Source organism: Vigna unguiculata, chromosome 4 (genome assembly GCF_004118075.2).
Source record: "Vigna unguiculata cultivar IT97K-499-35 chromosome 4, ASM411807v1, whole genome shotgun sequence".
NCBI classification, from domain to species: domain Eukaryota; kingdom Viridiplantae; phylum Streptophyta; class Magnoliopsida; order Fabales; family Fabaceae; genus Vigna; species Vigna unguiculata.
In genome coordinates this window covers 35,706,814-35,718,181 of record NC_040282.1, presented here as the reverse complement: position 1 = coordinate 35,718,181, position 11,368 = coordinate 35,706,814, and positions in this window count along the sequence as shown.

The window sequence follows — 11,368 nt, the reverse complement described above, 5'->3', positions numbered from 1 at the left end:
AGCAAAATTTACTGGAAACGGATTACAGAATCCGTTTCATACACTATGAAACGGAATCTGTAATCCGTTTCTTAAAAAAATTTGCAAATTTTTTTAGGAAACGGATTACAGAATCCGTTTCACAGTGTATGAGACGGATTCTGTAATCCGTTTCCTAAAAAAATTTGCAAATTTTTTTATGAAACGGATTACGGAATCCGTTTCACAGTATTATGAAACGGATTTTGTAATCCGTTTCATAAAAAAATTTGCAAATTTTTTTATGAAACGGATTACAAAATCCGTTTCATGATACTGTGAAACGGATTCCGTAATCTGTTTCAAAAAAAAAAAAAAAAGAAAAGTTACCAAACGGATTTCACAAGCCGTTTTTGAAAAAAAAATTAAAAAGGAAACGGATTCCAAAATCCGTTTCCTAAAAAAAATCCTTTTGCTTTATGCATCCGTGATTACTAAATACACCACCTCACAAATGCTTTCATGAAATTGGTTTATGTTCTTAACGGAGCCGCACAAAATATTGCTATGCTCATTTTTGGTCGTATTCTTCTTGGCCTGGGAGTTGGCTTCACTAATCAGGTTAGCTTTTAAACTTTTTAATGTCTATAGAATTCCAAAATTCGTAATAGTAGATTTAGTCTTAACTTTTACTTTTGACTTCAAAAAATAGGTAAAGTGAAATAATTTTTTGTGAGTAAAATTGATAAACTGTATGCATGGTATTATTGTATGTGTTTGGAAAAGGCTAAGCCACTGTACCTTTCCGAAATCGCACCACCCAAATGGCAAGCCACTGTACCTTTACTGAAACAGATTGTGGAATCCGTGTCGGAGGACGCTGAAACGGATAAACTTTTTTTTTTTTTTGAAACGGATTGTGGAATCCGTTTCGTGTTTATGAAACGGATTCTGTAATCCGTTTCATAAAAAAATTTGCAAATTTTTTTATGAAACGGATTACAAAATCCGTTTCATAACACTGTGAAACGGATTCCGTAATCCGTTTCATAAAAAAATTTGCAAATTTTTTTAGGAAACGGATTACAGAATCCGTCTCATACACTGTGAAACGGATTACAGAATCCGTTTCATAGTGTATGAAACGGATTCTGTAATCCGTTTCCAGTAAATTTTGCTTTTTTCGTCAAACGGGTTTTCTTGTTTATGAAACAGAGCAAACAGAAAAAACTCTAAGGGACCACGGAGAAGAGAATGAGAGCAAAAGCACTGGGATGGAGAACAACGAAACACGAGAAAAATACTAAGAGTGAAGTTTTGGGGGTGCAGGAGGTTGGTGACGCAGTAAATTTCATTTACTGCGTCCCAACGAATTTCATCCACTCGCGCAAATGATAAATAAGGGTATAAAGGTATTTTTTGGGGGTACAGAAGAACTGTTGGAGGTGCAGGGAGAAGGCCCCTTAAAATCACTTATTGTGATATAGCATGTCAGTGGTTATTTTAGGGCCCAAATATGTCCTACATGTCACTTATTGTTATACACTTTTTGCTTCCTGCACCCCCACTTTCTGCTGCATCAAAAAATGTGATATACTAAAAAGGGAATTTTTTTTTTCATCTCTTCTTCACCCTCCTTCAAAATCCCTCCGTTGAAACCTTTGGTAGGAGACGATGTCTGTTTTATTTATTTATTTATTAGTGTAATTCAAAAAATAATTCAAGATTTAGAAATATTTTTTAAATTATGCAATTCAAAATATATTTTAAAATATTTCCTTTTGGTTGTGTAATATAAAATACATTTTCTTTATATATTTAGCAGTATTTTTTTGAATAAAATATATTGTAATGAATGAGCATTATGGATTTCATAGATTTGAGAATAGATTTAAGAATAGATTTGAGAATGAGACAAAAATATAATATATAAGAATGAAAAAAAATAATGAAATTTTACTTTAAATGAACCATCTTAGTATTCGAAAGAAGAAGTATTACAAACACTATAATTTGTTCAAAATTGCAAAATGCATTTTCATAGTACTTTTTAAATTTAATATTTTTCACATATTAAGGACGAATTTGATGGTTTGTTTACGTTTTGTATATAAAATTGTGGGTTTAAATAAAAATTTCAAGTTAGTATAAGGTGCCTTTCTTTTCACAAGTCTTCGGATAAGTCAATTTGATTGGAATAGAATCATTGCGTAAAAAATTTTCAGGATTGATTTATTCCACAACAACCAAACCTGTTTTCATATTATAAAACCAATTACATTTCATTTGGTACCAATTTCATTGTGGATGCTATGTAATCTATAGTGTATTTTTATGTATCAGATAAATTTAGTTATATTCCTTATGTAAATTAAATAAAATATTGAGATTAAAAAAAATGAATCTACAAATGTCGCGTGCATTATTGGAATCCATAGTAATTATAGTAAGAACATATTTAAAAACAATAAAAGAAGTTATCTTTCAAGCTTTTGTAGCAAAGTTGAAGAACATTTGTTTCCATTAATAACTAATACTTCTATTTGGGATCTAAGTCAAGATCACTCTAACTGTATTGAGGGAATTGTCATACAAAAAAAAGAAGATATACTACAATTAATAGAAAAACAAAAATAAAGATCAAGAAGAAGGAAAAAACAAAACAAAAACGCACAAAAAAGTAAAATAACTTAATTAAAATATTAATAAACTTTAACCCATGTTTACAGAAAATTATTATGAAAACAAGTTTTTCTATGCCAGAGTTAAAATAAATTTTCCAAAATTAAGGTTCAATTGTTTCTTTTTAACACTTTAATGAGATATGGAAATAAAGTCTTCAACTCAGGAAGAATGTGAACAAAAATTTCATAAATGACAAGTTGAAGGATATAAATGTTTTAAAAATATAGAAGAAAGTCTTTCATGTAAGAATGACATAGGCTTTGCTTCCTTATTATAGTCTATTTTAGGATACAATACGCAAAAGAGTCACGTCGAATATAATTTTTTTTATTAAATTATTTTTCTAGTCCCTTTATTTATCAAGTAATATTAGTTTGATTTTCAAATTTTTCATTATCTTAATTTGGCCATCATTTTCTTAAAAATGATTCTTTGGTCCTTGCCGTCAATTTTGACCAGACGGTATTAAAGTCAACGCCACATGTCAATTTTTGTTCTTTTTAAAATTTTTTAATTTAAAAAAAAACTTTTTATTTTATTTTTTGATTTTTTTAATTTTTTACACGTGTCACTTCGCAGTTGTGCCACGTGTTTGATTTTTTTAATTTTTTACACGTGTCACTTCGCAGTTGTGCCACGTGTCAAAATGTCTCAATTTGGTCCCTATATTTGTTTTTAGTTTCAATTTAGTTTCAATTTTTGTAAAAATGAAACAATAGTGTTCTCTTAAATTGACACTCAATTTAATTTTTTTATAAATCTTATGATGATATCACCATTAATAAAAACATTAATTTTAGTAAGAATATCACCATAAGATTTATAAAAAAGTAAATTGAGTGTCAATTTAAGGAGGGACAATATTACTCCATTTTTTACAAAAATTGGGATTAAATTGAAACTAAAAACAAATATAGAGATCAAATTGAGTCATTTTGACACGTGACCTGTAAAATGACACGTATAAAAAATTTAAAAAATTAAAAAATTTAAAAAAAATTTAAAAAAATTAAAAAAAAAACAAAATTGACACGTGCATTGATTTTAACACCGTCCTGGTCAAACTAACGGTAAAGACTAAATTGAATCATTTTTAAGAAAATGAGGACCAAATTGAGACAACGCAAAATTTGATGACGAAATTGATATTACTTGACAAATAGAGGGACCAAAAGAGTAATTTAACATTTTTTCTTTCTTTCTTTGATTGTTATAGATCCCTCTTGAAATTTATCAACATGAGTACATTATCAAGATTTTTTTCGAATTAGACTTTCAGAGTACACTTTTTATTTTGTTTTGAAAGATTAAATTTTCATCATTTTTTTTTAATTTTGTAGGTTATTTGTTGTTGAAATTTTGTTTCTTAGAAACAAATTCTTAACATCTTTTTCTACTTTTATAGATTTGTATATTTATTTATAATAAATTATTTTATTAAATATTTATAATATTTAATAAACTCATGTAAATATATTCTTAACTTATTTAATATTATTATTTATTTATATTCCACATACAATCATATAATAATATGTTTCACTTACAATCATATTATTTAATATGTTTCACTTACAATCATATAATAATATGTTTAATATAACTTATTAAACACAAGAAAATTATTACAAATTATTTTAACTAAATAAATACACATTTATCAAAATCAATTTTAATAAAAGAAAAACAACCGTAATTACAATACATTTAAATTATCTTATTTATATAATCACTCTTCAAATTTTTTATTCACATGTAATTTATAAATTTTAAATTAAATATATTTTTTAAATTTATATTCACGTGTTTTATAAAAACATATAATTTTTTAATAAAATAATTTATTGTAAGTACATATAAAAATTCTATAAGACTAAAAAAAAATGTTACTACGAATTCATTCCTAAAAAACATAATTTCAATAGCAAACAATTTAAAAAATTAGAAAAAGCATGATAAGAATTTAGTCTTTCACAAAAGAAAATTGTACTTGAACAATAAAAAGTAATTTAAAAAAAAAAAGTTATAATGGTCTACTCAAATCAATAAAATTTAAAAGTGGTTTATAAAATAAAAAAAATGGTAAAATACACCTAAATGAGAATTCAAGTCTTATCATACTTGAATGATCATATTCAAGACCTCGTAAAAAAAAACAATATAAGTTTTATAAAATACTTTTGACATTAAGACTTCAAAACAAGTAATACAGAACTTTTAAAAGAAAAGAAAATTTAAACTCACAAGGTTTATTTTACAGAATAATAAAGAAATACAAAGGTTTAGCGTGCCCACATCAAACACTTATCAGCTTGTGAATTCTAGAAAATTGTAAAGCTTTAGTGTATTGTTCAACTTTAATTTGAATCTTTTAGACTTAAATAGTCAGATTATTAACTTTTTTCAATTGGGTTATAGTTTAGGATTTCTTTTTAATTTAGTCTTAAATTTCGTAAATTTCGTTTATTTAGGTCCTTTTCTTAACTCAGTTAAAATAGTTAATAAAACAAGTGTCTAGCATGGACCGTTATTGTGGCGTGGTGCACTGTTGAATGATGTGATCGTTATTTTACTGTAATGTCACTTTTAATTTTAATTAGATATATTTAAGGTTAGAAATTGATCGAAATTGGGTTTAGGGTTTCATTAAGAATTGGGGATCTAGTTCAATTCAAGATTTGAGGACATTGTGCATTCGCTTCCATCGAACATTGCTATTGTGCATCAAAATTGTTGGGCTTTGTGAAGATCTTTTCGTGGATTGTGTGCATCTTCTGCACAAACCAATAGTCGTGGATTGTATCCAAGGGAATGTTGAAATGGAGAGCAATAGTCGTGATCAGCCCACCAATTGCTATGTTTCCTGAGGAGGCTTTCCAAACCTTAGTGAGTTGACGAGCCAACCATGCACCTAAGTCTAAGTGAAAATTATTAACCATATTCCACATAAATAACAGCTCAGATTTCCTTACAGCAACAGTGCTATCACCCTGAACAAACAGTGTATGAGCTAATAATCGATGAGCATAACGAAAACAAGGGTGATGAATATGGGATTCCTTGGAATCTGATGAAACAAATTGACTAGCAGTAGATAAACGGTACCAAAAGGCATGTTCATTAAATACAAGGATACCTCCTCTCACCACCGCTAGGAAACCCAAAAGTAGCATTCAACTCAGCCAACTCAAGAGTATGATTAGTGTTATGCAATCGGAACTTAATCAACCTCTCTATGCAATTCTTTCCCTGCAAAATATCTATGCTCACAGAACTAAGAAATTCAAGAGTAATTCTCTCATAAGTAGGGTTTTTCAAGTTGATAAAAGTGAGCCAACCAATTTTTCTCAGCATTGCAGTCATTTTGTCTAACATCCCTAATGTATTCAAAGTATTTTTCATCAATATATCGAGTAGGGATAATCACCCGCTTGATAAGAGAAGCATACCTAACTTTCTGTTCTTCATTTTGGAAGACAATACCATGGTCATTGTCCGTAGAGGAAGAAGAATGCCTCTGTTTTCTTGTGCCGGTAGACCTCCCTCACCGCTTGAGAATACGCGAAAGTCGCACGACTTGGTGCTAGAGAGGATCGAGATTTTGGAGAAGCTCGAGATTCTGGAGATACTCGAGGTTCTAGAGAGGCTCGAGATTCTGGAGTGGGTCGAGGTTCCATTGAGAGTCGAGGTTGTGAAGACTGAGATGAGCTCACGGTGACTGACGCAAAGGCTTTAGCGAAGCGAGGCAGCTTCCTGTCAAAAGGATGTGGCTAGAACGGTGACTTGTTGGAGACGGAGATGGTGGCCGATGGACGGGACGAAGACGGAGACAGTGGCCGGTGGACGAGACGAAGGCGGAGACGTGAGAGAGCAGAGTGAAAATGTGAGCAGAGTAGGGGAAGACGATTTGGACGAGAAAAGTGGGGGCCCTTAGGGTTTTGGTGGGTAAAAAATAATTCCCCTTCTCGCGTTGCTATAATCCCCTTCTTCATTTCCTGTTTTTTTTCTTTCATTTTTTTAACAAAATAGTACTCATTCAGTACCTGGTTTGTGGTGATGTTAATGCACCATTTGCCACATTTTTTTCAAAAAATCACTGACATACACCTTCAATCTTTGACCATTCACTATAATTTTTTTTTTTTGAATTGAGGTATGAAATTTCAACTATACTAAAGGGAAATACTTGTCTCACAACAAACGGGCTAGACCACCTTGATTATAACTTATTAGGAAACAATTTTCCACAACATGCACAAAACATAAGAGGCTTTCGAACCCTTACTAGATGATCACAAAACATGTGAACCAGGGAACCACAACCAGCGAATCTTTGAACTAGCGAACCCCCGAATCAGCAAACTCCAAACTAGCCAACCATCGAACCAGCAACCACCGACCACGAACCACTATCCACAAACAATGAACCACGAAGCAACGTGCCTAACGCTGTTCTTAGGAACCTCAATCCAACTACCAAATTGCCTTCAACAATGTTGGGACTCAACTGGATTCCATGTGAAAGAAAGGGATTTGTCTTGGGCAAATTGAAGAACAAAGGGCAGATCGAAGGGGTTATGCACGAGATTGAAATTGCAATAGAAAAGTAATGAGTTCACTTATTGCCTAGGGCGCAATGAGTGTGTGTGCAAGATTGAAATTGTAGAGGGAAATGATTGTGGAAAGGAGGTAGTGACCACCCTTGTTGGCAGCAGAGGCCATGCATTGGGGGAATCTGTTCGAGTGTGATCTTGAGGTTATGGCAGCAGAGGCCATGCATTGGCTTATTATCCTCAAAGGGAATGTTGAAATGGAGAGCAATAGTCGTGATCAGCCCATCAATTGCTATGTTTCCTGAGGAGGCTTTTCCAACCTTTGTGAGTTGATGAGCCAACCATGCACATGAGTCTAAGTGAAAATCATTGACCATACTCCACATAAATAACAACTCATATTTCCTTACAACAACAGTGTTATCACCCTGAGCAAATAGTGTGTGAGCTAACAAGCGATGAGCATAACGAAAATAGAGGTGATGAATATGAGATTTCTTGGAATTTGGTGAAACAAATTAACTAACAGTAAATAAACGGCACCAAAAGGCATATCCATTAAAAATACGAGGATACCTCCTCTCACCACCACTAAGAAATCCAAAAATAACAATCAACTCAACCAACTCAAGAGTATAAATAGTGTTATGCAATTGGAACTTAATCAACCACTCTTCGCAATTCCTTCCCTACAAAATATCTACGCTCACAAAACTAAGAAATTCAAGAGTAATTCTCTCATAAGTAGTAATTTTCGCACAACGGGCAAAAAAGCTTCAACTTCATGGTCAGTTGGTGGACTAATGTCATTCTTAAATACCTATTAATTATGAATTCAATATGACTTTCTAATTTAAATATAAAAATCATTAAAAAGTATAAATATAAATGTAATATAAAATATTAACCTTCACAATGTTGCAAACGGTGATGTTCAGGTAAGGAGACACCCATGGCTTGTGACCGAAACAAGAAACCTGATGAATCATATTTAAGATTATAGATTTATATTTCATAACAATTATGAAAACCCAAATTCAGTGCAAACGCATGAGGCAATCATAATACATTTTTCAAAATCATGGATGCTCCAACAGCAATACGGGAACCAAACTCAGGATCCATGACAACTTTTTTGTGGACGCTTGCCTTTGCTGAAGGGTCCTGAACAAATTAAAGAACAAAATTTAGATGCATTTCAAATTAATTACACACATCCCTTAATGGCATTTTACCTTAATAACTATGGACATGTCACCCAACCCGTTGGGGTGACATTCTTTAACCACACAGACAACTAAAGGTCTCTTTTCCATTGATTTCCTAGAAGAGAGTAAAATCATTTTTTTGATGTCCCCTTCAGCAACTAAACCTGAAAGCATGGATGATTATTATCTTTAAACATAATGATGTGTTTAATGTAAGTCTGTTTTTAGTAGTCCACTTGCTTACCATAGTATTCAACAAACCTACAAGCCCATTTCCAAAAATTTGAGTTGAAGTCTCGTGCATCACCTGCAGCAGCAATTTCCCTGATTAATTGTTGCGTATTTTCAGGTTCCTCTGATTCTTTGTTTAGCATAAGTGCTTGTGCATTTCTTGCAGGATCGGGAATGAATTTTGTGTTGGAATTGCATCTTTGGATGAATGACATCACGTCGGACTCATCAATGTAAAGGCCCTCCCAAGCATCCATATCTTTAACCTACATATTTGTTGTAGCCGGAAAAAATTTCATTATATTGAAAAAAATGTAAGAGAAAGTGAACAAAATAATCGAAAAATAATTTCAATAGTGTCGTAGTCACCAAAAAACAGGACTGGGGATGACCACAATGCACAACATTAGTAGCGGAACAGAGAGGAAAGTTGTTGTCGTTGAGGTAATGGTTTTAAGCTTCGTCTTTAATTTATAATTCAAAAATGATGGATAATTGTACCAAAGGGCCCTTGGATAGCTTATTCAATGCGTTTCAACTTAACCATGTAATTAATGCCCTGTTACATTGGACGGCCAGCCTACTTTTTCAACGTCATCTCTTTCTTCACCAACCTAATTTGATTCATTTAATGCATTTGAAGGCTGACAAAACCCATCGTCCATGGCCATTGTTTCTTTTTTCTCCGCGCACAAAGCATTGATGGTTACTATTTAAGAATCGACCTTTGGTTGGTGGGGCATTGATCAAGTAAGTTCGCTCTTAAATGCTTTCATTCATTATCCATTCTACTTAACTACCACATTAATGGTTTCCTCCGACATTTTTTTGCTCGTAGTTGAACTTTTAGGGTTCCTTTACTTTTTCATAAATTTTTGAAAGTACTTTGTCTTGGCTTCTTCTCGTGATTCACAGTAGATGATCAATTGCACATTCATTTTGTTAACAAAACAGTTCACGTCCTTTGCCATATAAATGTTTAATACACATACATAAGGGTTACAAGCAATTCTGATAAAGAAAAAGCGAATGTGAAAAGGTATAATGCACTTTGTAAGCGTTTCTATGAGATTGCGGAGGTGGCATGCAAGTCAGACAACGGAACACAATGTTTGTTTAAGAAATTGGACTCCATTGCATATGATCATGGATTGTCATATTTTGATAATCCGGATAAGGGGGTTGATTTGGAGAGTGAAAATGATTTTCCTATACAAACCGTGTCATCCAACAAATGTGTCCGCAGTCCTATTTCTGTTAAAAGAAAGGGAAGACCCCGATCGACGAGATTGAAATCCATTGTGGAGAAAGTTGGTAAAAGCAGAAAGTCTACGGGTGCAAAGAATAAAGACTTTGGGGCTAAAATGGTATGTGTAATTAATGAAATCCAATTACTCAATTTTAATTGAAGTCATTTTTTTATAATATGATCACAATTTTTTTTATTGTTTGGTTATCCTTTATAGGGATGGACTTTGGATACAGATTTAATGGCATGTAGTAACCAATCAGAAGTCCTTACGCATACTCATCCGACACAGGTAATTCAGAGTTAACAACATCATCTCCTACTAACCATTTAACTTTTTCGTTAATTACATCATTTGGGGTGCAATAATTGAACTTAAATTTCTTTTGGCAGGTTGAAGAAGTCCAATGTAGTGGATTTGTTTCCCTGCTGACTTCAATTCAAAATAGCACACATCAAACACAAATTGTGTCACAGGGAACCAATTATTAGGTTTATTCAAATACATTATGCATGACCTTCTTGTTTTAGGTATTAATGGATAATTATGTATCCAGATTCATCCAATAGTGATAACTTTTTTTTTGCAGGAATGAAGTTGGTTTGGTATTTTGTTTTGACGACACGACCACTTGCAAATGAAATGGCATCAACAAACACAGTTACATCAACCATGTGTTTGTAAATGACATCTCTGAATTGTCCACAAATATATTTTTTTGGTAATCAATATTCACCACATGTGGTCATGGGTTGTTCCTTCTTTTGGATTTAACATGATTATAATTTTGATAGTCTCAGGGGAATGGTGGATGGGACAACCTGATCATGTAATTAAGGATATCTTTAATTTGTGCTTTGTAGATTCACAATCTGATAATGTAAAAATTATTACCACAAAATACCATCACAGCAAAACGAAATTCAATAAATGCCACTTACAGAAGTGTATGCGGGAAAGTTTTTGTCACCAAATTTAGTTTCACCATCCCACAACTCAATATATCTCAACACCATCATTCCACAATCATATCTAGAAATATGTCAACATATATTAAGTCAGATTATCATTTCACTATACTTATATTCCATCAAATGTAAGACAAAAATTGGTACTTATAAATTTGGTTGTAGGGGAAGATCTTGGGAAGGACTTCAAATTTAGGTTTATCAGCATCAGAACGATTTAAAAGGAAACCAAATAAAATCTCCATGTTACGGGCCTTAAAAAATCCCAACACAAAATATTAACATACATTTGACAAATGAATACCTAAATTTTCAAACAGGACCATTTATTTTAACAAGTTACTTACAATCGCATTGTCTATTCTTTTACGTCCTTGTCGTTTTCTCCCAAGAGAGTCAAGTACATAAAATTGGTGTGTGCGACAGTTGATTGCATAACACCACCAATGTTGCTCATGGATTATAGGAGCAAAGACCTTCCAAGAATAAAACAGAAAAGTCATAGAACATCCACA